Here is a 26,001-nt window from a genome sequence, read left to right as displayed (position 1 = left end):
ATTAGGATCTTTTGCAGCTTTTGAATAACTGGCCATACTTCTTCATCCTTCTTCCATTCATCCCTTGATTCGTTTATCCAATCTGGTTGGATAATAGAAATAACAAAAAACAATTCTTCCACATCCTCATCCTTGAAGAGTCTTCCCATTCGGTAAGGTCGCCATTTTTTGATTTTGCACTGAAGTGGCGTTATCCTTTAAAAGTTGGAGAAATTTTTGTTGATGCTCGATGTGATCTTTCTCTGCTTGAACCTTTTTCTTCTTGATATGTCCTTCTATCTCTAGAGTTTGAGGAGTGGTAATTTCTTCCAATCCTTTACAAGGTATGGTCGGATTCATTTCTTGATGCTCGATATAATATTTCGCTTCTTGAACATTTTTTTTCTTGATATGTCCTTCTATCTTGATAGTTTGAGGAGTGTTAATTTCGACCAATGAATTACAAGATATGGTTGGATTCATTTCTTCTTTCTCGATGTGATATTTCACTTCTTGCACCTTTTTCTTCTTTATATGTCCTTCTATCTTGAGAGTTTGAGTAGTGGTAATTCTTGCCAATGCTTTACAAGATATGGTCTGATTCATTTCTTCTTTCTCTCGGGTGGGGTCCTGGTGTATATCCTCTTCTTTTGATGTTTCTTGATCCTTTTCTTTCTCCTCTTCATATTCTATGTAAAATAATTTCTTCTCAGCACACTTATGACCTTTAGTGCATTTGCTATCACAATTGTAACAAAGTCCTTTTTCTCTTTTTTCTTCCAATTGTTGTGGTGTAACCCTTGTAGGTTGTGGAAGGCTGGGAGAAACAACACTTCCATCTTTATAGTTGTGAGGGGTATGCTTCCTGGTTTCCATAATTTTTCTTTCCACTATGTCACAAAGCCCTTTTACTCTTTCCAATTGTTGTGGTGTTGCTATAAATAAGGTGTTCCTATTTGTATCCTCATCATGTGCTATCATTTCCTCCGTGAAAATTGACCACATAACAAGTTGTTTACGAGAACAAAGCCCTTCATACCATAAAAATTGATCCGGTTATAAATATGAAGATGCAATACATACCTTTTGTAACATTGGTACACCATGTAGATCAAAATATTGCTCCATCTAGAGTATCCAATTTATCGGATCCTTGCCATCAAACTTCCTCATCTTATCTTTTCTTGATTTTAGGAGCTCGATCTTGAAATGACTGTAACTTTTTACTTTCATATCTTTAAGTTGTGAAATTGTGACCTGTAGTAGCCCTCTGTGTCCTCCTTCCAATGCCACTAGTCTGATCTAAATTGGATTCTGCAAGAAAGAGTTATGCACAATATCCCAAGATGACCTGATTATATACCTTTCCAGAAGAGCGAACTTGTATGAAGTTCCACGTGTCATTGTTTTCACCTTTGGCTCTGAAAAATATATGGAAGAAACTACAGTATGTCCTCTTTCTATAAATTCTTACGAAATTTCAATCTAATTATTAGAGAGAAAGTTATGATAATTTTCCCCAAGTCACCTATTTGGAATGTAATTCAGGAGTCTGCAAAAGGACCAACTTCCTCAGATCATATCTCCGCAAATATAGTGCGAAAAGCTCTGAAATTCGGACCTGAGGTTTAGCGTGATGTCTTCTCCAATGGTATTTTTTTAGCTTTTGAAACGTTACAGAAAAATAGATATAGTGAAAATGACATGATGACCTGTTTGGAGCAGCGAAACCCTAGAATCCAAAGCTCTGATACCAAACATTATGAAAATAGTTCAAGAAAAGATAGAAAAGATAGATCAACGCCTTAGAATTAAGCCTCTTCAAGGGGGAAACCTCCTTTACATTACATAAATGAACAATTCTTGGATGATACAAATGAAAATACCTCCTTTTTATATATAGGAGTCTAAGGGGTTATAACATAATCAGAGCCGACATAACAATAATAATGTAAGGGCAAAATAATAACGATAGTGGGCTTCTATGTGGCACAATAGTAACAATATGGGAACTACATGGGTACATCAATATAATAAGTGGGTTGTACTAATAACAATTGGGGTTACACTAGTAGTATAGGGGCCTAACATTTTCTTTTCACCAATACTTACGATTGTAGACTACGCCTAACATTCCACTTATCCTACTTAGTTTGTGTTTTGCAACCAAGTATTATTAATGTGTTCCTTTATATAAGTGAAAGCCCATAGCATTCACATAATAGCATTATACAATAGAAATTCACAACAGTATAAAGGAAGGGGAAACTCCCTGCAATATGAGTCTGCCCGAATCACTATATTATACAATCTTCACTTTTACAAGTACAAGTTAAATCTTGGGAAACCCCAAATTTACACTTAGCCAATTTTCAAACTTCAGAAAACTCAGTTGCCCAGCTCATCGGCACCTCCGCATGGTCGCCACATGACTCACCAACCCCTCATTCACCTTGTCACATGATCATGTTTTTTTCCCAACTTGGGAGCGCCTCGTTGTAACCGAGTAGCCACACACAGGCGCCTCCGCACAAGTCACACCTTTGTTCACAATCTCAACACCTCACCAAAAGTCACTCTGTGAACACTTGCATGATAGGCGGGCGCTCACCCGAGTCACCCAAGAACCCGTGCCAAGTCGTTGCACAAACCAGGTGCCCATGCCTTTGTTTCACCATTGGGCGCTCCTTCGCACAACCGAGGAACCACACTCGTACACGCCCTTCTCCAACTGTCGGACGACCTCTACCCGCGCCCTTCCCCCAAAACCAAGATGTGTGTTTACCTTCGTGCGGCCTCGCCCAAGAACGGGCACATCACCCAAGTTCTGCGCCTTTCTACTTGCTGTGTCCACCCGTTTGATCTGTGCACTTCTTCAATGGTGCGATTGTTGAATGACCTCCAATGCACCTCCAATATATATGAGCAGGAGGTAAGGTCGTGGCTACCTAACCAACCTGCCCATGCGCTCAACCATCATCAAAAATGCTTCAAAACTCAAGTCGTCCTTCCCTCAAAAGCTCCCAAGTAAGGTTGGTCTTACTTTGTTCGCTGGTTGGCCCGTGGGTGTTCCATTACACTCCCATGCATATATAAATTGTTCACCCAACCTTCCACAAACTCATAACACCTTCTCATGCTTATGTTGAGTTCGCACTTCAGCCGTAATGCACGCATAAGGACTGCAGGTCCTTACATCCTCCTCCACCTGAAGTCATTATCATCCTCAACAACATACCATCCTAGTAGCCATCCACCAAGATCATCAATATCTATCTCATCCAAGATGCCAACTCCTCCACATACTGCAAACATCTCTACATCATATGTAGAACCACTGTCTCCATCATGTCTCGTCCCGGCAACCATTTGTCACCAAGATCACCATACCAAGGTATACACCACATCGGTATGTCATATATCGGAAATCATCTCAATCCATTACCATCAACCATCCTGTCATAATCTCCACATGCTGCTCCCTGTCATGGAAGGCTCGACTCTCCATCTCAAGCTACAAGCTTCCTTCAACGTCTCGTGTCGATCTCATCATGTGTCGTCCTCATGTGAACTGATACCATGATACTCCAACACAATGCTAACACATCTCTGTACATGTCGGCCCCCATGTCTGAACTAGTCGGGTGATCAGTCCAACTGTCATGCTCAAACCATGAGAATGCACATCCTCATGCCACCATCAGTCGTTTCTCAGAACATCCCATCACATCCTTAACTCGATCAGGAATCCATCTCCATACAAGTGTAAGCCATGCTCAAGTCCATCAAGTAGTCCTCATCTCATCTGCAACATGTTTTCCATGATGTTTGACACTAATGTGCTGCATGAAATCAGCCACATCTACCCCAACATCATCCATTTGAAAAACATTCATCTCCTCAAAGTGAAGAGATCTCCTCATCAACCTGACTCTTGATTTGCCACATCCAGGTCCATGAAGTAGTCCTCATCTATCCATGTGCTGCCCATGATCATAGATCAATCAGCTCCCATGTTTCAAAGTGGTTAAGTCTCGACTCAACCCATGCCCGGGTTTTGTCACCAAGGCATCATCATCGTTGAAACTCTATCACTCCAAAGTGTCTCATATTGATCCTCCAGATCAAGTCACTCTTTCAAGCCATTCCCATACATGTACTCGAAAGTATGCACCCCATCCTGCATCAAAGTCTCTGACCTCAGCTCCTCAATGCATCAGATCCTCTAAGTCCACCATATATGAAGTCTCCCTGGAAGTCACAACCATTTACTAAAGTCTTATAAACCATAAACCCTAAATGCTAAACCACCCTAAACCTTAAACCCCAAACCCTAAACGCTAAACCCTAAACCCTAATCATTTTATAACATTTCAAAAACCATTTTGTAACTTTTATTACAATGTTTATTAAAATAATTTACTAAAGTGTTATAAACCCTAAACATGAAACCCTAAAATATAAACCCCAAACTTGAAACCCTAAACCCTAACCCTTAAATCCTAAACTCTAAGAATTTTATAACATTTTAAAAATTGTTGTAACTTTTATTTCAATGTTTATTAAAATCATTTACTAAACCCTTATAAACCCTAAACCTTAAACCCTAAACCCCAAACCCTAAACCCTAAGCATTTTATAACATTTTAGAAAGAGTTTTTAACTTTTATTTAACTGTTTATTAAAAGAATTTACTAAATCCTTATAAACCTTAAATCCTAAAACATGAACCCTAAACCTTAAACCCCAAACCCTAAATGCTAATCATTTTATAAGATTTTAGAAAGCTTTTTGTGACTTTGATTTAAGTGTTTATTGACAGCCTAGCTCTACCCTAATCTATCCTAGCCTATCCTAGACTACATTATCCTAGTGTACCATACTACAACCTATTATAGACTAACATCACCTAACATAACCTATTATAGCCTATATCCTAGCCTACTCTACCCTACCATACCCTACCTTGGATTACTCTATCCTATGCTACTGCAACCTAGCCTAGCATATCCTAGTCTAGCATTGTCTAGCCTAACATACTCTAGCATAGTCTAGAATGCTACACCCTAGTTTAACCTAATCTACACTAGTCGAGCATAACCTAACCCACTGTGGCCTAACATAACTTACTCTAGCCTAGCATAATCTATCGTGCTCTATCGTAGCCTCAACTATTGTAGCCTAGTCCACTCTAGCCTAACCTAGCTAGCATATCTTACTCTAGCCTACCCTAGACCACTTTAGTCTAGCCTAGACTACTCTAGCATATCGTGGTGTATAATACTCTAACATTGCCTACTACAGCCTAGCCTTGACTAGCCTAACGTAACCTACTCTATCCTAGCTTGGCCTACACTAGCGTAGCCTTAACTAAGCTACTCTATCCTAGCCTAGCCTACTCTAGCTTAGCCTAGCTTGCTATAGCCTATCAAAGACTTATTTAGCCTAACCTACTATACACTAGCCCAGCATAGTCTGACCTACCCTACCCTATACTATGCTAGCCTAGCCAACCCTAGCCTAACCTACTCTAGGCTAGCCTAGCCTAGACTAACCTACTCTAGCATATCCTAACCTACTATGGCCTAGCCTAGCCAAGTCTGACCTACTCTAGCCCAACCTAGCCTAGCCTAAGATAATCTAGCCTAAACTAATCTACTATACGCTAGCCTACTATAGCCTATCCTACTCTAGCCCAACCTAACCTAGTCTAGCCTACCCTTGCCTATTGTAGCATATCCTAACCTAGCATAGCATAGCCTAACTCACTCTAGCCTAGCCTAGCCTCGCCTAGCCTACTCTTAACTAGCATAGCCTAGAGTGGCCATGCCTAGATTACTCTAGCATAGCCTACCCTACTCTAGCAGAGACTAGCCTAGCCTAACCTAGCCTAACCTACTATAGCCTATCCTATTGGAGCCTTATATAGCCTACTCTGGCTTAGCCTTGCCTAACCTACTCTACCCTAGCGTAGCCTACTCTACTCTAGCCTAGCCTATACTACTCTAACTAACCTACTGTAGCCTACAATAACCTACCCTACTCTAGCCTACTCTACCCTACTCTAGACTAGCCTAGCCTAGCCTACTCTATCCTAACCTTTCCTATCCTACTCTACGCTAGCCTACTTTAGCCTACTCTAGCCTTTGCCTACTTTAGCCTAACCTACTCTAGCCTAGTCAAAACTACTCTAGCATAACCAAGCCTTTTCTAGCCTTGGCAAACCTAGCATACTCTACCCTATCCTAGGCTACTATAGTCTGCACTAGTCCATTCTACTTTAGCATAGCCTAACCTAGCCTAGCCTAGCCTACTCTAGCCTAACCTAGCCCAACTTACTCTAGCATAGCCTAGCCTAGCTTACCCTAGCCGACTCTAGCCTAACCTACTCTATCCTATGCTAATGTAACATAACCTAACCTACTCTAGCCTAGCCTTGCCCTACCTACTCTAGCACTAACCTACTCTAGCCTAGACTAAGCTAATCTAGCCTAGCCTAACCTAGCCTAACTTACACTAGCCTTGCCTGGCCTAGCCTAACTTACTCTAGCCTAACCTAACTTGCTCTAGCCTATCCTACCTTAGCCTAGCCTACTCTTCCCTAGCTGAGCCTACTCCAGCCTAGAATACTATCACCTACTCTAACCTAGCCTACTCTAGCCTAACCTAGCCTAACCTACTCTCGCCTAGCATGACCTAATCTCGCCTACCCTAGCCTACCCTAACCTAACCTACTCTAGCCTATCCTAACCTACTCGTGCCTAGCCTAGCCTAGCGTAACCTAACCTACTCTTCCCTAGCCTAGTGTGGTGTAGCCTAACCTACTCTAGCCTAGCCTACCCTGACATACTCTACCCTAGCCTAGCCAAAACTACTGTATTCTAGCCTACCCTAGCCAACCATAGCCTACTTTGGCTTAAACTAGCCTATCCTAGTGTAGCCTAGCCTAGTCTTCTCTAGCCTACTATAGCATAGCCTACTTTGGCTTAACCTAGCCTATCCTAGTGTAGCCTAGCCTAGTCTTCTCTAGCCTACTATAGCATAGCCTACTCTAGGCTACTCTAGGCTACTTTAGCCTAGGATAGTGTAGCCTACTCTACCCTAGATTAGTGTAACCTACAATAGCCTAACCTACTCTAGCCTAGCATATTCTAGGCTACTGTAGTCTAGCCTAGCCTACTCTAGACTAGCCTACTCTATCATATACTACCCTAGCCTACTCTATCCTAGCCTACTCTATTCTAGCCTAGCCTACTCTAGCCTAACCTACTCTAGCCTAGACTAGTGTAGCCTACAATAGCCTAACCTACTATAGCCTAGCATATTCTAGGCTACTCTAGACTAGCCTAGCCTACTCTAGCCTGGCCTACTCTATCCTATACTACCCTAGGCTACTCTATCCTAGCCTACTCTATTGTAGCCTAGCCTAACCTAGCCTACTCTAGCCTAACCTACTCTATTCTAGCCTAACCTACTCTAGCCTAGCCTAACCTAACCTACTCTAGCCTAGACTAACCTAATCTAGCTTAACCTAGCCTAGCCTAGCCTAACCTACTCTAGCCTAGCCTAAAGAAGTCTAGCCTAGCTTAACCTACTCTATCCTAGCCTAACTTACTCTAGCCCAGCCTACTCTTGACTAACCTAGCCTACTCTAGCCTAGATTACTCTGACCTACTCTAGCCTAGCCTAGCCTTAGGTACACTCTCCTAGCATGACCTACTCTCACGTAGCCTAGCGTGACATAGCCTAACCTACTCTAGCCTAGCCTTACCTAGTCTAACCTAACATGTCCTACACTAGCGTGGCCTACTCCAACCTACTCCAGCGTAACCTAGCCTAACTTCCTCTACACTACCCTAGCCTAGCCTAGCCTATCATTTCCTACTCTATCCTACTTCTAGCCTAGCCTACTCTTGCCTAGCCTAACCTAACCTACTCTAGCCTAGACTAACCTAATCTAGCTTAACCTAGCCTAGCTTAACCTACTCTATCCTAGCTAACTTACTCTAGCCTAGCCTACTCTTGACTAACCTAGCCTACTCTAGCCTAGATTACTCTGACCTACACTGGCCTAGCCTAGCCTTAGCTACACTCTCCTAGCATGACCTACTCTCACGTAGCCTAGCGTGACATAGCCTAACCTACTCTAGCCTAGCCTTACCTAGTCTAATCTAACATGTCCTACACTAGTGTGGCCTACTCTAACCTACTCCAGTGTAACCTAGTCTAACTTCCTCTACACTACCCTAGCCTAGCCTACCCTATCATTGCCTACACTAGCCTACTCTAGCCTAGCTTACTCTTGCATAGGCTAGCCTACTATCTGACCTACTCTTCCCTAGCCTAGCTGAAGCTACTATCTCCTAGCATGACCTATTCGCACATAGCCTAGCATGAAATAGCCTAATCTACTCTAGCCTAGCCTACTCTAACCTAGTCTAGCTTAACCTAGCATAACGTACTCTACCCTAGCCTAACCTACTCTAACCTAGCCTAGCCTAACCTAGCCTAGCCTAAACCTAGTCTAACATAACCTAACGTGCTCTAGCCTAGCCTACTCTAACCTACTCTAGTCAAGTGTACTCGAGCCTAGTCTAACCTACTCTAGCCTAACCTAGCCTAAACTAGCCTAACCTAACCTACTCTAACCTAGAGCCTAGCCTACCTTACCCTACACTAGCCTAACCTACCTTATCCTAACCTACTCTATTCTTTCCTACCTTAGCCTACCCTAGCCTAACCTAACATAGCCTACTCTAGCCTAGCCTACTCTAACCTACTCTAGCCTAACCTAGCCTAACTTACTCTACCCTAACCTAACCTACTCTAACCTAGCCTAGCGTAACCTAGCCTAGCCTAAACCTAGTCTAACATAACCTAAACTACTGTAGCCTAGCCTAGCTTATCCCTCCCCTACTCTACCCTAGCTTAGCCTATCCCTACCCTTCTCGAGCCTAACCTACTCTAGCATAACCTTCCCTAGATTATTGTAGCCTAACCTAGCCTATAGTAGCCCTAATCTACTCTAGCCTAGCCTAGTCTACTCTAGTTTAGCATAGCTTAGCCTATTCTAGCCTAGTCTACTCTAGTTTGGCATAGCTTAGCCTATTCTAGCCTAGCCTACTCTAACTCACTCTAGCTTGCCATAGTCTAATCTAAACTAGCCTAGCCTATTCTATTCTTATGTAGCTTAGTCTACTTTATTCTATCCTAGCACACTCTAGCTTAACCTTTAACTAAACATATTCAAAATCACTCTTAAAAACATTATTTAAAATAAATTAAAATTACTAATATCTAAATTCACTTGGGAAGGAATATATATTAAATGAAAAATATATCTGTAAAATGGAAAAGCCAAAAGCTTAATTCAAAATAAATTTGAGAAAGGGAGTTAATTTAAACATAAAAAAACATAATTCAAAATCATTAAAAAAAAGCCAATTCATGGAAACTAAGTCCAGTTGAAGCCCAGCCATGAAAACAGCAACAGATATTGAGATGGCACACCAATCGCTTGTTGGATCATTCTGAAACATCAAATCGTTGAACGCTTGCAACGCTGTGCAATAAGTAATGACTGTTTCAACGAGAAGGATAAACATATCGGGCGGCTTTTCTCTGCAACTCTCTCTGTTAAACTAGTTCACTCATATCTCGTGGCTTTTCTCTGTAGCTAACTGCCTCACTATATTCCTAATCTCCAAACATAGTTGGGTAGGTCACCTTTCTCTGAGCGTATCATACCAAGATTCGACTCATCACTGACTATAATCTTTTTATAATTATCAGCTCGTGATTCCTATCAAAGTTTACGATCTATTTATACTTAGATTCAGTCTTTCAGTTTAATGAGAATAAGGAAGACAAATATCATACTAAAATCCCAAATATCATACTAATGAAATGTTTTGTACTAAATTAAGCCAGGCTAGAGAAATTCTTGGCAGAAAATACCATCGGCTGCAAGTATGTCTGAAAAGAATAAGTCAACGGAAACTCTCACAGTCTATTTCAAATATATTAGCACCAGCCATTTGATAGGCACCTGGACGTTGGTGAAGCTGTGGGGAAAATTCATATAGATTAGCACCAGCCATTTGATAGTCACCTGGACATTGGTGAAGCTGTGGTTAAAACAGTAAACGTATTGGGGATAGTTCTAATTATTAACTACAAATTTGGGTAATAGGGTGAGTCCAACAAATCTCTCTGAAAATTTTCACTGCCTTTCAATTTGCACTTCAGCCTATTATAAAATCTCGCAAAGATTACACATCGCTATGGATGTCTATCTGTTCAAGTGGTCCCCAAATGATTTGCCAAAACATGCACTCGAACTGAACCTCAATGTCCAGTATATATCTAAATTACATGTTATTCTTCGAAGAAATTAAATATGGTAGGCAAGGAAAAGAGAGCTAAACTGGAATTTAATATGTTATCAGACAATGTCCAGTATATATCTAAATTACATGTTATTCTTCGAAGAAATTAAATATGGTAGGCAAGGAAAAGAGAGCTAAATTGGAATTTAATATGTTATCAGACAATGATCAAAGGAAGAACGATGATAAGATAACTGGAAGGAATTTTCATACCTTTAGTTTGATATAGAAGAAAATCCAACAGAGGAACACCAGTTTGATATGGAAGAAAATGCAACACAGCAGCCCTTAAAATCCAACAGAGCATGCATTTCCAGTTTGAACAAAGCGTCTTCAAAATCCAGCAAAAGATCCTCAAATATAACTGGAAGGAAAGAGTTTTCATAGGGAAGAACAACAACAAATTGAGAAAATCCAACGGAGCATGGCAGAGTGTCAAATTGCATACAACAGAGCATCCCCAAATATTGTGCAAAAGAAAGGAGCGGAACGGTCATATCTCTGGTCAGATTTAGAAAAAAGGTGGAACGGTCATGCTTTTCTGGAGAAAGTTCCAAGAAAATAAAACAACAATAATTATTTAGAAAAGAGGTGGAACGGTCATGCTTTTCTGGAGAAAGATCCAAGAAAATAAAAAAACAATGATTATTTTTCAAATCCTTTATAGTATTTAATTATGGTGTTATAACAATAAATAATTTTATATTATTATAATATTTAATAATTATATCATTGGTTTAATTGTTTTTAATTAGTTGATATTTTATTTTTAATTTTTAAATCACTTTTTAAAATAAAGGAATTAATATAGAAATTAAGTGATAGCAATTTTGATGCTTAAAAATTAAGTCAAAAACTTAGTTATTTCAAAATTATATTAATTTAATTATTTAAATATTTCTAATTATAAAAGGAATGGAAAAAAAATTTATTTTTTAATATTCAATATTTTTAAAAATAATTTTATAAATGTAATGACCCCACCATATGTAAATGTGAAAGTTTACTGTGGTAAAAGACAGTAATACAGTTGTTGTTATGTTTTAAATAAAACTGTGACAAACTATTTCTTTTATTAAAGTAATTTAAATGTTTCTTGAAATGCTGGCAGCCTCTAAGAGGTGAATCTTAAAAGAAAGAGATCAGTTGTGATAACTGATGGGAAACTACCCTCCAAAACAGGAAAAGTCCTGAGTGAGGGAGGAGGTTCTGGCTGTGAGGACAGACAGAAGAAATTCTTTTTCCAAGAACAGGAAAAGGAAAGGAAAGAAAAAAGGTGGTTAAGTCTGGTTAGGACCAGATAACCAGGCACAGAGAGTGCACAATTCCTGTTGAGGGCTGGAGGCCTGCACGATGGCTCGGGGGGAGAATTCCGTCTGATAGATGGATCTCATGGCTGGGTGGAAGAGCAGAAACAAGCACAGGTGACTTGCTTGAGAAACCATTCCTGATACTGTGAACCAGGTACGGATTCAAGTTGCAAAGTCCCTGAAACAATATAGATTTACAGTATAATTTGCAATATGTAAATAAGGAACTATGTTTATTTTCCTAGATACTGTTTATATATGCAGTGAAGCTGTTGTAGGGTTATTATCCTAAACCACTGTTACGGTATTAGGTAACTGCATGTGTGTGTAGTTGAAAAAGAAACGATCAGTTGTAAGTCAAGAGACTTAAACTAAATCTAGTTGTGTAGTAAACAAAGCGGCTACGGAAGTATTAAGCCAGAGCCTAGTTATGGAATAATAAGGGAGAAACCAGTTGTTAAACAACAATCGCCTGTCATAATAAAGTCGAAAAGACAGAATCTGTAGTAACCACAGAACTGTAAATAACGGAACAATTGTGCAAAACCCATGCATGTAGACAAACACTGCTTAGTATGTCAACAGAACCAGTTGGCACATCGAAGGTCTGAGTGAAAGCGCCGACAGGAATCGGGTTTCAACTCCTCAACTAAAAGAAAAACCATCTCACGGTTATCATATTAAAGACTGGGACCATGTAAAAACAAGAAATGGAGTATCCCGACCAGGGGATTTACATTTATAAATTGTAAAATAGAGAGCGGAAAAGTGTATTTCTTTCCAATATGCTAGTGACATGAAAATATACATGTTCGCTGATTCGCTTAAGTAAAGCAGAATAGAGCATAAAGAGAAGTAAGGAAAGACGAAAACCCCATAATAGATCCTGTACATGCTACGAGTATAACTCTGAGAATATGCATATATATTACGGCTTTTCCTAAGGAAGCATATGTATGTACAACCAACTTTTTAATCAAGTCATACGAGTTCGTCAGGACCTGAAACTATATGATAAATGACCAACAAACGAATCGAGAAATTAAACATAACATGAGTAATTTATAACTTTCGCCTCTTGTTCTGAGGACAGTTAAATATCCACAATACATTCATAGTATTCAAGGTCCTATTACCATAAAAATATAGTCTGTGCACAACTCTGTTAAAAATTACAGAATATATATGTACTCGGTGGGGAACCGTGAGGTAAAGTCTGTCATTAATTAACAATAGAAAATTCCCAAAAACAAGAACCTGGACCCAGAGTCAAATATGCGGTTACAGTCAGAACCGAATCACATGTCCAGGGATGGACAAAGTAAACCATTTACTGTGCGTGCCTTCAAGGGCTGCATTACAAACACATTAAGTTCTTAAATACATATATCAAACTCAGACGGGTTCCAATGTGGATACCACTCCATCGGTCGATAATGAAATTGACCCGAAGACAAGAAAACCCAAATACGACCTGAGAGGGTTATTGTGTGAATACCTTAGCCAAGAATGGAAGGAAACCCTCGCTAGCACGGCAATCTGCAAAACCCATATCCGAACAACTCAATCGACAGTTCATGAGCGTTGCGAAGAGCAACACAGAAAACTAAATACTTACCTTCAGTTGCCGAGAGGGTGTAAACACTTTGTTTAATGGTCGAAGCACCACCAGAGGGGTTTAGGTAACCCAGCAATGCGCCCTGTAACAAGGAAACCCGAGACATAAGAAATCGTTATCCGTGTATAACGCTGCAAGAATAAACAAGCTATAAAACTTAAGAGGCGAGGTGCCATACCTGTGTAGGGTTAATGTCATGCACTCTCCCGCTCTCAGAGCATCTGCAGACGTAATGTGCGGTGCTGGTAAGATCGAACCTGAGGGTGAACCTTGAGACAGAGTCGGAAGGGGCCGAACAAATGAATGAGCCCCAAAGATGGTCGAATAAATTTTGTAACAAGTTAAACCCTAGTGGGCATTCCAGCCCTTGGATGCATTGGCGAGATCCTGACCGTCGATGCAAGGCGGGAATGCCAGGCGTAAAGACCGAAAATGCTGTGACTAAGGAGTCACATGGGCCAAGTAGCCAGGTCTTGCCACCTGCCTCATCAAGTACTGCAGTCATTAAGGTTAGAACGAGCTGGCACCTGCAGGAGCTGCGGTGAACACCGCCAAGGCCGAGCCTCATTAAGAACTGGCAGACTAACATATAGTTCGTAGGTGAAGTCAAAGCGTACAATAAAATCCCATATGGCAGAGCAATACGGTGGCATTGTGTGTAGCCACGTAGCTCAGTCAAACTAAAGTTATAACCAGTCACCAAATATATGTTAAGTGTTATGCATACATTCTATCAATCATTCAAAACATATGTTAAGGTGATATAAATACGTGGCATATGCATGACATATGTTAAGGTGATATAAATACGTGGCATATGCATGACAGACACTGAGCCCACGTGCATCATATATTGATCAAACATGTATTATATAGTGAATGCATATGTAAGGTATACAGTAAAAAAAGTTTTTTTTTTATGTATGTAATGATAATGTGACAAATTGGTATCAGAGCCCAGTTTCAAACACTGTGGCCTCAAGCAAAACATGCTTCACTGAGCAGAAACGTACACCATGCATACATGTATAAAGTTTATAATTACTAAACTGTTGTTCTATTTATTTAGGGGTGAAATACAGACTTATAACAGCTGACAGTAAGCCAGATAAGAGACGAAATGCAAGGACCCGGCAGCAACCCTCGAGAGAACCCAGAACTGTGGGTACAGTTGGGTGAGGAAACACGAAGTACCAACCTTGCAATCCTGGAAACTTTTCAGGAGTTGAAAAATGAGATGGCACGGTTGCGAGAAGACAATGCACATTTGACGGTTGAACAAGAAAGGATTTTGAAAATTTTGTCGGACAGGAAAAATCCACCTTTATCTAACCCCAATGCGGAACAACAGAGGATGACAGAAGAACAAAACTATCAGATGGAACCTGAAAATCCAGAGGGTAAGGAGGATCATTCTGACAATGTACCCGAACAACAGACTTCAAAACGTCAGAGAATGGAGCTGCAGGGAGAATTTCAAAAAATCAAACCCCCACATTTTGTTGGCGAACAGGAGGAAGCAGCTGAAGCCTGGTTAATAAATATGAATAAATATTTTTAGTTGTACGAGTATGATCATAACCTGAAGGCAAGATTAGCTATTTTTCAGTTACAAGGTAAGGCAACCTTATGGTGGGAGGAAATCAAAATTGTCAAAGGGGTAAGTGAAAGGACCATTACCTGGGAGAAGTTTCAGAAATACTTCAAAGAAAGGTATCTGACTGAACGTTTTTACGATGAAAAGGCAAGGGAATTTCATGATTTAAGATTGAGACAGCAGATAATGGACGAGTTCATTAATCGTTTTACCTCTCTGCTACGTTATGTACCTTACATCAAGGAGGAGAAAGCTAAGGTCCAAAGGTTTGTGAGCAGCTTACCTTCATACATAAGGGAGAGGATTGAGTTTAACAATCCTAGGACCATGGATGAGGCTATTCGTAAAGCAAGGATCTGCTACCAGCAGATTAAACAGAAGGGGGACACCTCAAACAAAACATGGAATGAGAAAAGAAGCAGTCGAATGGTTGGGAGCAGCAAAGGAGGTCGCAGCAGTGGGAGTAAAGGTGTTGGTAAAGGATTAAACAGTAGAACTGTTGCAAAGAATGTGCCCCGATCTAGGCCAATGAGCGAATCTAGAGTAAGTGAGCAGCCTCTTAGACCAGAAGGTGAGGGAATGACCAGACCTCCAGTTCAATGTTGGGGTTGTGGAGGACCTCACTATGTTAAAAACTGCCCACAGCGAAAGGGGACAGACCAGATATCCCAAATACACGAAGCATCGACCATTGGGGATGTGGCACGCAGTGTACCCAGAATTAATGCAGCTTTGGAAGACCGACAAGCGGAATACCAGCCATCTATGGTTGAATTCGAAAGTAAAATTTCACACCTTTCTATATCTGTTCTTATTGATCTAGGAGCTACCTTAAGTTATATTAGCCCGAAGATAGTAGAACAGCGTAAATTACAATCTGAAAAGTTCAAGAATCCGTGGCTGGTCCAATTAGCTACAGGAGCCAAGAGACGAGTCTTGGCCAAGGTAAATAATTGTTCTTTAACTATAGCAGGACAACCAATAGTAGCAGATTTAAATGTACTACCGTCGGGTTCATATGGCATCCTGATTGGGATGGATTGGCTGGAAAAACACTGGTCCTTAGTGAATTGCAAAACAAAAACTATCTACTATAAGAATGACCATGGAGAGCAGCAGGAGTTACAAGGAATCAAACATCCTATACAGATTCGACCCATTACAGCATCTCAGTTAGCTAAGTGCATCAGGAAGAAGTATCAAATCTATTCTATTCAAGTGGGTTACGCAAATCAGAAGGATAAAACTGCCATGTTGGGCAGCATTCCGGTGGTACAAGAATTTGTAGATGTCTTTCCTGAGGAGGTACCGGGATTACCGCCTAAAAGGGATGTGGACTTCACCATTGAATTGATTCCGGGAGCAGCACCTGTGTCATGGGCACTGTACCGCATGAGTGTGCCAGAGCTAACAGAATTAAAAATGCAACTGCAGGAGCTGCTAGATAAAAATTACATCCGTCCTAGTGTATCACCTTGGGGAGCCCCAATGCTGTTCGTCAGCTGAATAAGCTCACGATAAAAAACAAATATCCTTTACCTAGGATCGACGAACTCTTTGATCAGGTGAAGGGAGCGACGGTATTCTCTAAAATCGATCTGCGATCTGGTTATCATCAGATCAGAATTAAAGAGGAGGATATCGCTAAGACCGCTTTCAGAACGCGGTATGGGCATTATGAATTCGTGGTGCTACCTTTTGGTCTGACCAATGCACCTGCTACCTTCATGGGTTTGATGAACAGTGTGTTTCACCGGTTTTTAGACAAGTTTGTCATGATATTCATAGATGACATTCTGATTTACAGTAGATCAAGAAAGGAGCATGAGGAACACCTTAGATTGGTGTTGCAAACTTTGTGAGAACATCAATTATATGCAAAGTTTAGTAAGTGTGATTTCTTCAAGGAGGAGATACAATACTTAGGCCATGTAATCGCAAAGGAAGGAATCACAATAGATCCTGAGAAAATCAGAACTATAATGGAGTGGCCCATACCAAAGGACGTGGCAGATATTAGGTCCTTTATGGGGTTAGCGGGTTATTATAGAAGATTTGTTGAAGGCTTTACGAGGGTAGCATACCCTATCACCTCCTTACAAAAGAGGGGAAAAGTATTTAAGTGGAGCTCAGAATGCCAGAAAATCTTTGAAAATCTCAAGCACTTACTCACCACCGCACCTGTATTAAGTATAGCTGATCCTAATAAGGATTACGTGGTCTTCACGGACACAAGTAAAGAAGGTGTGGGAGGAGTGCTGATGCAAGAAGGAAGAGTCATTGCTTATGAATCTAGGAAGCTAAAAGAACATGAGCAGAAATATTCTGCGTAAGACTTGGAGCTGGCAGCTGTCATTCATGCCCTGAAAATGTGGCGACACTATCTCTTGGGCAGAAAATTTTTGTTGCTAACAGACCACCACAGCCTAACGAACTATTTCAGCCAACCCACCCTAAATACGAGACAAGCTCATTGGGCTGACTTCTTAAGCGGATTCGACTTTGAAATTAAGCATCTAAAAGGGAAGGAGAATCGAGTAGCGGATGCATTAAGTCGGAAGCTACAGTGCGTGTGCAAGATTTCAGTTAGTAAATGGTAGAGTACTCTATTGGAAAAGATAAAAACAGCAGTTGAACATGATGCTGTTTATCAGCAAATTAAACAGTAAATACAACAACAATCTGGTAAGGAAATACAACAAGGGTATGAACAAGATGATGCTGGAATGTTGTACTTTCATAAAAAGCTGTATGTACCCAATGAAGGCAGTCCTAAGAAGTTGATTCTGGACGAATTCCACATCAGCCATTACACCGGGCATCCAGGATACCAGAAAATGGTTACCGCTCTTCGAAAAGAATACTACTGGCCAAAAATGAAGAAGGAGGTAGCTGAGTATCTAGCACGATGTCTAGAATGTCATCAGATTAAGGCGGAGCATTTGCATCCAGCAGGGCTGCTACAACCCTTACCCATTCCGGAATGGAAATGGGAGACTATATCCATGGATTTTATAACCGGATTGCCTCGAAAGAAGAATAATAATGATTCCATTATGGTGGTAGTGGATAAGTTTAGTAAAGCAGCACACTTCATACCTGTGAAATCAACATATAAGGTTCTGCAAATTGCTCATATTTTCATGCAAAATATATTCAAATTGCATGGACTTCTGAAGGTGATCATTTCTGACCGTGATGTTAAGTTTACATCAGCCTTTTGGAGGACATTGTTTCCTGAACTGGGAACACAACTGAACTTTAGCACAGCCTATCATCCCCAAACAGATGGCCAAACAGAGCGAGTGAATCAGGTTGTGGAGGACATGCTGAGAGCATGTGTTATGATGAAGCCAACCTAATGGGAAGAATATCTCCACCTGGTCGAATTTGCATATAACAATGGGTATCACTCCTCAACACAGTTGAGTCCTTTTGAGGTTATGTATGGGCGGAAGTGCTGCACACCCTCAAGTTGGGGTGGACCTGAGGACAAGTTACGAATTGGTCCTAAAATGCTCAAGGAAATGGAAGAAACAGTAAAAAGGGTGCGTACCAACTTAAAAGCCACTCAGGATAGACAGAAAAGTTTGGTTGATCGAAAGAGAAGGTTCAAAGAATTTCAAGTTGGGGACCATGTGTTTGTCAAAATCCAACCCAGAAGGAGTACCTTGCAGTGGAGCGGGTGTGCCAAACTTGCACCTCGTTATTTTGGGCCTTTCCAAATCTTGGCAAGGGTGGGGCCGATATCCTATCAGCTCGCCCTACCAAGCCATATTAGGATCCACAATGTTTTTCATGTTTCCGTATTAAAACAATACGTCTACGATCCTAAACATGTGATTCAATGGCAGAATGTTCGGGTAAGAATTAATCTGGTCATTTTAGACAAGCTTTGTTCTAGGAAAAGAAAATAACTAAATCTGTTGCTGATTGCAGGTCGAGCCGGAAGGCGAGGTTCTGGTCGAACCACTGACCATTCTCGACCAGAGAGAAGTGCAGCTGCAGAAACGGGTTATTTTCCAAGCTAAAGTGTAGTGGCAGCACTATGGGCCGGAAGAAGCCACTTGGGAGGATGAAGAACTCCTCAGAGAAGCTTACCCGAATTTGTTTAAGCGTGACAGACATCGGGACGATGTCCAATCACAGGAGGGGGAGATGTAATGACCCCAGGATATGTAAATGTGAAAGTTTACTGTGGTAAAAGACAGTAATACAGTTGTTGTTATGTTTTAAACAAAACTGTGACAAACTATTTCTTTTATTAAAGTAATTTAAATATTTCTTGAAATGTTGGCAGCCTCTAAGAGGTGAATCTTAAAAGAAAGAGATCAGTTGTGATAACTGATGGGAAAATACCCTCCAAAACAGGAAAAGTCCTCACTGAGGGAGGCGGTTCTGGCTGTGAGGACAGACAGAAGAAATTATTTTTCCAAGAACAGGAAAAGGAAAGGAAAGAGAAAAGGTGGTTAAGTCTGGTTAGGACCAGATAACCAGGCACAGAGAGTGCACAATTCCTGTTGAGGGCTGGAGGCCTGCAGGATGGCTCGGGGGGAGAATTTCGTCTGAGAGATGGATCTCATGGCTGGGTGGAAGAGCAGAAACAAGCACAGGTGACTTGCTTGAGAAACCATTCCTGATACTGTGAACCAGGTACGGATTCAAGTTGCAAAGTCCCTGAAAGAATATAGATTTACAGTATAATTTGCAATATGTAAATAAGGAACTATGTTTATTTTCCTAGATACTGTTTATATATGCAGTGAAGCTGCTGTAGGGTTATTATCCTAAACCACTGTTACGGTATTAGGTAACTGCATGTGTGTGTAGTGAAAAAGAAAACGATCAGTTGTAAGTCAAGAGACTTAAACTAAATCTAGCTGTGTAGTAAACAAAGCGGCTACGGAAGTATTAAGCCAGAGCCTGGTTATGGAATAATAAGGGAGAAACCGGTTGTTAAACAACAATCGCCTGTCATAATAAAGTCGAAAAGACAGACTCTGTAGTAACCACAGAACTGTAAATAACGGAACAACTGTGCAGAACCCATGCATGTAGACAAGCACTGCTTAGTATGTCAACAGAACCAGTTGGCACATCCAAGGTTTGAGTGAAAGCGCCGACAGGGGTCGGGTTTCAACTCCTCGACTAAAAGAAAAACCAACTCACGGTTATCATATTAAAGACTGTGACCATGTAAAAACAAGAAATGGAGTATCTCGACCAGGGGATTTACATTTATAAATTGTAAAACAAAGAGCGGAAAAGTGTATTTCTTTCCAATATGCTAGTGACATGAAAATATACATGTTCGCTGATTCGCTTAAGTAAAGCAGAATAGAGCATAAAGAGAAGCAAGGAAAGACGAAAACCCATAATAGATCCTGTACATGCTACGATTATAACTCTGAGAATATGCATATATATTACGGCTTTTCCTAAGGAAGCATATGTATGTACAACCAACTTTTTAATCAAGTCATACGAGTTCGTCAGGACCTGAAACTATATGATAAATGACCAACAAACGAATCGCGAAATTAAACATAACATGAGTAATTTATAACTTTCGCCTCTTGTTCTGAGGACAGTTAAATATCCACAATACATTCATAGTATTCAAGGTCCTATTACCATAAAAATATAGTCTGTGCACAACTCTGTTAAAAATTACAGAATATATATGTACTCGGTGGGGAACCGTGAGGTAAAGTCTGTCATTAATTAACAATAGAAAATTCCCAAAAACAAGAACCTGGACCCAGAGTCAAATATGCGGTTACAGTCAGAACCGAATCACATATCCAGGGATGGACAGAGTAAACCATTTACTACGCGTGTCTTCAAGGGCTGCATTAAAAACACATTAAGTTCTTAAATACATATATCAAACTCAGACGGGTTCCAATGTGGATACCACTCCATCGGTCGATAATGAAATTGACCCGAAGACAAGAAAACCCAAATACGACCTGAGAGGGTTATTGTGTGAATACCTTAGCCAAGAATGGAAGGAAACCCTCGCTAGCACGACAGTCTGCAAAACCCATATCCGAACAACTCAATCGACAGTTCATGAGCGTTGTGAAGAGCAACACAGAAAACTAAATACTTACCTTCAGTTGTCGAGAGGATGTAAACACTTTGTTTAATGGTCGAAGCACCACCAGAGGGGTTTAGGTAACCCAGCAATGCGCCCTGTAACAAAGAATCCTGAGACATAAGAAATCGTTATCCGTGTATAACGCTGCAAGAATAAACAAGCTATAAACTTAAGAGGCGAGGTGCCATACCTGTGTAGGGTTAATGTCATCCACTCTCCCGCTCTCAGAGCATCTGTAGACGTAATGTGCGGTGCTGGTAAGATCGAACCTGAGGGTGAACCCTGAGACAGAGTCGGAAGGGGCCGAACAAATGAATGAGCCCCAAAGATGGTCGAATAAACTTTGTAACAAGTTAAACCCTAGTGGGCATGCCAGCCCTCGGATGCATTGGCGAGATCCTGACCGTCGATGCAAGGCGGGAATGCCAGGCAGAAAGACCGAAAACGCTGTGACTGAGGAGTCACATGGGCCAAGTAGCCAGGTCTTGCCACCTGCCTCATCAAGTACTGCAGTCATTAAGGTTAGAACGAGATGGCACCTGCAGGAGCTGCGGTGAACACCGCCAAGGCCGAGCCTCATTAAGAACTGGCAGACTAATAGATAGTTCGTAGGTGAAGTCAAAGCGTACAATAAAAGCCCATATGACAGAGAAATACGGTGGCATTGTGTGTAGCCACGTAGCTCAGTCAAACTAAAGTTATAACCAGTCACCAAATATATGTTAAGTTATAACCAGTCACCAAATATGTTAAGTGCTATGCATACATTATATCAATCATTCAAAACATATGTTAAGGTGATATAAATACGTGGCATATGCATGACATATGTTACGGTGATATAAATAAGTGGCATATGCATGACAGACATTGAGCCCACGTGCATGATATATTGATCAAACATGTATTATATAGTGAATGCATATGTAAGGTATACAGTAAAAAAAAGTTTTTTTTTTATGTATGTAATGAGAATGTGACAATAAATGTAAATAAATTATTAATTTCATATTTATATTTCTTAAATTATGAAATAAAATATAATCACATTTATTGTTACAAGATAAATATAATGTATACAAATATTTAATGGGCCAACATAAATAGACATTGCTTTGTGGTTTAGGAAAAAAATAATTAGAATTTATAGTTATGACTATAAATAAGATTCTTATAATTAATAATTATGGTCTAAATAATTAAAGATATTTGTTGCATTGGGAATGCATATATTTTATAAATTAAATATGAAAACATATTAAATATTATTTAAAATATGTTCATAATTGAATAAAAAAATAATTAGAATTTATCATTGTGGCAATAAATAAGATTTTTATAATTAATAATTATTGCCTAAATAATTAAAGATGTTTGTTACATTGGGAATGTATATATTTTCTAAATGAAATATGAAAACATATTAATGATTATTTCAAATATGTTCATAATTGAATATTTTAAAAGCTAAAGTATTAAATTTATTTTGATAGTTATAATAATTAAAAAAAAAGAAAAAGATAAAGGGTAGCAAATGTAGGGAAGATTTAGTTTAATTTCAAAGAAGACTTTAATAAATACTATGCATTGGTTAGCAAGCAATACCAATAATAATTTGAAATGTAATTAATGGTGTATCATGGTATTAAAAGTTTGCAAAAAATAAAGATCAATCACCTGAAAACATGGTTAAACTTTCTATGGAAGTGAAGGTATTTAGTTTTCAATTGGTCAAATAATTTTTGCCAATAATGTAAATTTGACTTGGTGAAGGTGTTTTTTTTATTGTAAAAAAAATCTACTCTCCAAGAATACCCCTACTACAACCAAATTGTTCAATTGCAACATTTGATGTATGCAACTCCATGAATCACAAATCCTTCTTCCTACATTTTAAGCAATTTTTTTTTTTGTTTCCATTTCCATTATTTTGAATACCCAAAAATGTCATAATTGTAGAACTTTTATACTAGTTGTTGGAGAGCATTCATAGTTATTTGATATATCTTCTTACAATCACTCCCAAATTTGAATTCATAAATAATAATTCAAATATTCATGGATTTGGTAGCACAATTTGAATATACCTCTATTATTTCATGTTTTAAGGACACATAAGGTGTTGGTGGATTGTTTGGCCAATTAGGGAGCACACATGAAGGAAAATTCAATAAATATAAAATGGGAGAGACACATATAGTGATGCCCATCCCTTCAAATTAATGAGTAATTAGTTTACCCTATAATAACTCAAAAGTTGATTTACACCCATTCCAGGAAAGATATGGAATTAAAATTTGATAAATATAAAATGGGAGAGACACCTATGGTGATCCCCATCCCTTCAAACTAATGAGTAATTAATGTACCCTTATAATAACTAACAAATAGATTTACATCCATTCCAGAAAACATAGGTACTTAAATCTACCAAAGCAAACCCATTTTTCCATTTTGGTCCATTTTACCAAAATTTCATAATAAACTAAGAATAATTATTTCTAAAATAATTTTACATTATTATAACATTTAGTAATTCTTTATTATGATAAATATAATTTAGATTAATTGATATTAAACAAATAATTTACTTTTAAACTTAGGAAATTATATAGAATTTACAATTTTAATCATGTGATAAAAAAATTTATAGTTAAATTTTAAGTCCAAAAACATAGTTATTTGAAAAATATTTGAATTTGGTTATTAAAATTATTTATAATTAAAAATATGTATATATCATTTTGTAATATTAAATATTAATTTATTTGTTAATATTTCATTTTTTTAATAAATTTATAAATTAAATTAAATTATATATATCTATATCTATATATATATATATATATATATATATATATATATATATATATATTTCTATTCCATAAATTATTAAATAAAATATAATCATATTTAACATTTAAAGATAAATACAAGATATAAAAACACTTAATGAGCATTCATGAGTAAAAGATGCTTCTTTGTGGTTTAAAATTGTTTTTAATTAGAATTTAACATTTTAACAGCACAAAAGACTTTCATAATTAATACTTATTGGCTAAATAATTAAAGTTGTTTCTTAGATTGAGAATTAATAATTTTTATGAATAAAAAAATGAAAACATATTAAATACTATTTAAAATGTCCTTATAATTAAATATGATATAAACCAAAGTATTAAATTTATTGTAATATTTATAATATCGAAAAAAGAAGGAAAATCTTAGCAAATCTATGGAGGTTAGAGTTTAATTTAAAAGAAGGCTTTGATAAATATAATACTTTGGTTAGCAAGCATTACCAATAATAATTGTGAAATGTTAGTGGTGTATGATTGTATTTAGAGCACAAAAGAAATAAAGGTCAATCATATAAAAACATTGCTAAACATTGTAAAGCATTGAGGATTTTTAGTTTTCCATTGGTCAAATAGTTTCTACCAAAAATGTAAATTAGACTGTATGAAGCTATTGTTTTTATTGTAAAAATAAATATAGCTTCCAATAATACATGTGCTACAACGAAAATGCTCTATTGAGAAACTAGATGCATCCAAATTCATGAATCACAAATGATTATTCTTACATTTCAAGGAAAAAATTGGTTTCCCTTTCTATTTTTTGAATACCCAAAAAGGCCATATTTGTAGAAATTTTATATTACTACATCATATATTAGTTGTCACAAAGTTTTCATGATTATTTGATATATCCTTTTAGGCTCACTCCTAATTTTTAATAAATATTTTGATGGTTAAATTTTAAGTCTAAAAATTAATTATTTGAAAAATATTTTAATTTACTTATTAAAAAATATTTATAATTACTAAAAAATATAAAATAAATTATTTTTCTTAATATTTAATATTTATTTTTTAAAATAATTTTATAAATGTGAATAAATTATTAATTTCAAACACATTCATGTATTATATTTCTATTTCCTAAATTATTATATAAAATACAATTATATTTAATGTTAAAAGATAAATATAAAGTATAAAAAATTTACTTAACAAACAAGTAAAAGATGTTTCCTTGTGCTTTAAATTTTTTTTTTAATTAGAGTTTAACATTCTTACTGTAAATAAGATTTTTATAATCAATACTTATTGTCCAAATATTTAAAGATATTTATTAGATTGGGAATTAATAAATTTTATGAATGAAATATGAAAACATATCAAATAATCGGAATGTAGGCTTTTGTGATTCATGATTTATACAAATATTTTCCGGAGAAAATCACATATCAAATGTATGTATGTGTTTTGAACATGAGGACATAAATGGATATCTTGAATAAGGCTAATAAATATACTAGGGATGCAACGACTAAATGACAATAGTAAATAAAATAAATATTATTATATTTAAAATGAATGTTAGAGAGACAAAATAAAGTTGATTCTAAAAAATAAAATAACAATGAAAAACAAGAAATAATGAATTATTATTAAAGAATATAAAAAATATTAGGAATTATTAAAAATATAAATATAAATAGAACTTAGAGAAAACAAGAAAAAAAAAATTAATAAAAGTTAAAAGAAAATATTTAAAATTAAAAAATAAATGAAAAAATAAATAACCCTTAAGTTTGAAAAATGTGGTCACATAGTCCTCATAGGGTCGTGGGCTGAATCTTAATGCCTGCCCCCATCACACAAGCCCTTAAAACATGGGCACGTGGTCATGTGGGTGCCACAAGTCTCAGGGTGAGGCTAACCACATGCCCTTCGCACTAGGCCCTTAAATGTTGATGCCAAGATCACGTGCATGATCCATAGGATGTGGGTCTAGCCCCCTTACCTTAGTGCCTCTACAAGTGCATTCAAAATGGTCTCTTGGGGGAGAATATACCCAAGACCTCAGGCTATTACCGAGCGCTCCTCCACCTTCGCACCTTCTGCTGAATGTCGAGGTCGTGTGCTTAGTGTCGTGACCAGGGTCAGTCTAAACATCCCATGCCCCTCTCCACCATTTTTTCATAGGCATATGGCACC

The sequence above is a fragment of the Pinus tabuliformis genome, chromosome 2_1 (genome assembly GCF_031772625.1).
Source record: "Pinus tabuliformis cultivar Carrire ecotype Pingquan chromosome 2_1, CPIR1, whole genome shotgun sequence".
Taxonomy (NCBI): Eukaryota; Viridiplantae; Streptophyta; class Pinopsida; order Pinales; family Pinaceae; genus Pinus; species Pinus tabuliformis.
This window is presented reverse-complemented; position numbering follows the sequence as displayed.